Genomic DNA, 4,190 nt, shown 5'->3' on the forward strand with positions numbered 1-4,190 from the left:
GCAGGGCCCCTGCGGTAGGAAGTAGGAATGTGGAGTTTCTTCAAAGTTAACCCGTGAACTGAGGGCACTCACGTGAAAAGGAGGCCAGGGTGTCCCAGGGCTGAGCTCCCTGCAGAGGCTCCGGGGGAGGGTCCTCCCCGCCTCTTCCAGCTTCTGGGGGCTCCAGGCGTCCATCCCTGGGCTGGTGGCCGCCTCCCTCCCGTCTGCCTGCGTCTCCACGTGGCTTCTCCTCTGTGTCCGTGTCTCTCCTCTTCTGTGTCCTATAAGGATCCTGTCATGGGGTTTAGGGCCACCCCCAGCCAGGAGGACCTCATCTCAGACCTTGCCTTTATCACACCTGCAGAGACCCAAGGTTCCAGGAATTTTAGGGGAACAGTCTTCAACCCAGAGCAACATCCCAGTTTCAGAGATGTTAGATGTTTTTGTTTTCTTTTTTTTTCTATGTTTTTGCCACCCACAGTACATGGGGTCTTAGTTCCCCGATCAGGGATTGAACCTGTGTCTTCTGTAGTGGAAACTACACTGCCAGTCAAGTGTCTTAAAAGTTCTTTTTTTTTTTTTTTAATCTGCATTTTGGAGTTGATGCAACCATTTCTCATGTAATGACTGGTGGTTTAGTCACTAAGTCATGTCTCACTCTTTGTGACCCCATGGACTGTCAGCTGCCTGAGTCCTCTGTCCGTGGGATTCTCCAGGCAAGATTACTGGAGTGGGTTGCCATGCCCTCCTCCAGGGGGATCTTCCCGACCTACGGATCGAACTTGGGTCTCCAGCACTGACAAGTGGACTCTTTATTGACCGAACCACCCAATGACTAGCTCGTGTTGAATCTTTGATTTTACACATCGGACCTGGAGTGTTTTAAAAGCCAAAAACCTGATTTCCTGATTCAGGGGATCCAAGCTGGCCCATTTGAATGCAGAGTTCCAAAGAATAGCAAGGAGAGATCAGAAAACCTTCCTCAGCAATCAATGCAAAGAAATAGAGGGAAACCACAGAGTGGGAAAGACTAGAGATCTCTCCAAGAAAATCAGAGATACCAAGGGAACATTTCATGCAAAGATGGGCTCGATAAAGGACAGAAATGGTATGGACCTAACAGAAGCAGAAGATATTAAGAAGAGGTGGCAGGAATACACAGAAGAACTGTACAAAAAAGATCTTCACGACCCAGATAAGTGATCACTGACCTAGAACCAGACATCCTGGAATGTGAAGTCAGGTGGGCCTTAGGAAGCATCACTATGAACAAAGCTAGTGGAGGTGATGGAATTCCAGTTGAGCTGTTTCAAATCCTGAAAGATGATGCTGTGAAAGTGCTGCACTCAATATGTCAGCAAATTTGGAAAACTTGCAGTGGCCACAGGACTGGAAAAGGTCAGTTTTCATTCCAATCCCAAAGAAAGGCAATGCCAAAGAATGCTCAAACTACCGCACAATTGCACTCATCTCACACGCTAGTAAAGTAATGCTCAAAATTCTCCAAGCCAGGCTTCTGCAATATGTGAACCGTGAAATTCCAGACGTTCAAGGTGGTTTTAGAAAAGGCAGAGGAACCAGAGATCAAATTGCCAACATCCGCTGGATCATTGAAAAAGCAAGAGAGTTCCAGAAAAACATCTATTTCTACTTTATTGACTATGCCAAAGCCTTTGACTGTGTGGATCACAATAAATTGTGGAAAATTCTGAAAGACATGGGAATACCAGACCACCTGACCTGCCTCTTGAGAAACCTGTATGTAGGTCAGGAAGCAACAATTAGAACTGGACATGGAACAACAGACTGGTTCCAAATAGGAAAAGGAGTCCGTCAAGGCTGTATATTATCACCCTGTTTATTTAACTTACATGCAGAGTACATCATGAGAAACGCTGGGCTGGAAGAAGCACAAGCTGGAATCAAGATTGCCAGGAGAAATATCAATAACCTCAGATATGCAGATGACACCACCCTTATGGCAGAAAGTGAAGAACTAAAGAGCCTCTTTATGAAAGTGAAAAAGGAGAGTGAAAAAGTTGGCTTAAAGCTCAGCATTGAGAAAACTAAGACCATGGCATCTGGTCCCATCACTTCATGGGAAATAGATGGGGAAACAGTGGACACAGTGTCAGACTTTATTTTTCTGGGCTCCAAAATCACTGCAGATGGTGATTGCAGCCATGAAATTAAAAGACGCTTGCTCCTTGGAAGGAAAGTTATGACCAACCTAGACAGCATATTAAAAAACAGAGACATTACTTTGTCAACAAAGGTCTGTCTAGTTAAGGCTATGGTTTTTCCAGTGGTCATGTATGGATATGAGAGTTGGACTATAAAGAAAGCTGAGCGCAAAAGAATTGGTGCTTTTGAACTGTGGTGTTGGAGAAGACTCTTGAGAGTCCCTTGGACTGCAAGGAGATCCAACCAGTCCATTCTAAAGGAGATCAGTCCTGGGTGTTCATTGGAAGGACTGATGTTGAAGCTGAAAATCCAATACTTTGGCCACCTGATGTGAAGAGGTGACTCATTGGAAAAGACCCTGATGCTGGGAAAGAACTGAGGGCAGGAGGAGAAGGGGACGACAGAGGATGAGATGGTTGGATAGCATCCCTGACTCAATAGACATGAGTTTGAGTGAACTCCCGGAGTTGGTGATGGACACGGAGGCCTGGCGTGCTGCGGTTCATGGGGTCGCAAAGAGTCAGACACGACTGAGCAACTGAACTGAAACTGAAGCTGGCCCAGGGGCAGGTCTCTGAACGGCCCCTCCCCCAGGCAACTTGCCCTTGCCGTCAAGATTGAGAATTCGGGCAGAAAAACATCCTGTTCCTTCAAGTCCCATCATGGGTCCTGAGATCGGAGACTGTGGCCGACAGGAGGGTGACCGTCCATCTGGAGAATAAGATGTGCTGATGGTCAAATAGTCAGAGGCTCTGAGTCCATGGATCCAGTCCCCATCCTTCCTTAGTTGCAGTTCAGTCACTCAGTCGTGTCGGACTCTTTGCGACCCCATGAATTGCAGCGCACCAGGCCTCCTTGTCCATCACCAACTCCCGGAGCTTGCTCAAACTCATGTCCGTCGAGTCGGTGATGCCATCCAACCATCTCATCCTGTGTCGCCCCCTTCTCCTCCCGCCTTCAGTCTTTCCCAGCATCAGGGTCTTTTCCAATGAGTCAGATCTTTGCAGAATTTCTTGTCTGGCCTCTGATCTGTTCAGTCAGTTCAGTCGCTCAGTCATGTCCGACTCTTTGCAACCCCATGGACTGCAGCACGCCAGGCCCCCCTGTCCATCACCAACTCCCAGAGCTTGCTCAAACTCATGTCCATCTTGTCAGGGATGCCATCCAAGCATCTCATCCTCTGTCATCCCTGATTAGTTTCCATTGATTAAGGAGGCCAGGAAACCCTGGTTAACACTTTCTGCTCCTGGAAGAGTGAATCCAAGCTCCGACCTTGAATTTCAGGGTTCAGTCTCAGGTCGTGCTGATCCTCTTTAACCCTCCATCTCATCACTAAACTAATCGCCTTAAGTGAAGATCCGGGATTGATTCCGCAGCCTCAGGGGAGCTGGCTGAGAAAGGGCTGCCGGCGGTTTAATCAAGCAAATGCACTCAGTGGCCAGTCGTTCTGTCCCCCTGGGGGTCCCTCCTGAGGATCCCCCCATGGCCTTCCCCGTTAGGCTTTCTGCCAATAAACCTTTATCGAAACCCTGTCTACCTACCACCTGTCCGGTTAACAAGGCTTTATTGGAACCTTGTTCCATCACCTGTGTGGTCAGTATTGCTTTATTGGTATCTGTTCCACCACCTTTTTGTCAATAAAGCTTTATTGGAACCTTGTTCTAACACCTCTCTGGTCAATAAAGCTTTATTGGTATCTGTTTCACCACCTTTTTTGTCAATAAAGCTTTATTGGCACCTTGTTCTAACACCTCTCTGGTCAATAAAGCTTTATTGGTATCTGTTCCACCACCTTTTTTCTCATCAATAAAGCTTTATGGGAACCCTCGCTTGCCCAGCCACGAAGCACAGAGGACCTCTCTGAGGCACAGCATTGGTTCATAGTTGGAGCTTTCCCCCAGCCCCTTCTCCAGCAGCGTGTGCCCAGAAACAGGGCATGAGGTACAGCGTGGTCAGCGGACACGGACGTGTGCTTGCCGGGGTTCAGGGGAGGCTGTGTGGTGGGGGGTGGGGGGTGGAAGCTGAAG

The sequence above is a fragment of the Bos taurus genome, chromosome Y (genome assembly GCF_002263795.3).
Source record: "Bos taurus isolate L1 Dominette 01449 registration number 42190680 breed Hereford chromosome Y, ARS-UCD2.0, whole genome shotgun sequence".
In the NCBI taxonomy this organism is placed as follows: Eukaryota; Metazoa; Chordata; class Mammalia; order Artiodactyla; family Bovidae; genus Bos; species Bos taurus.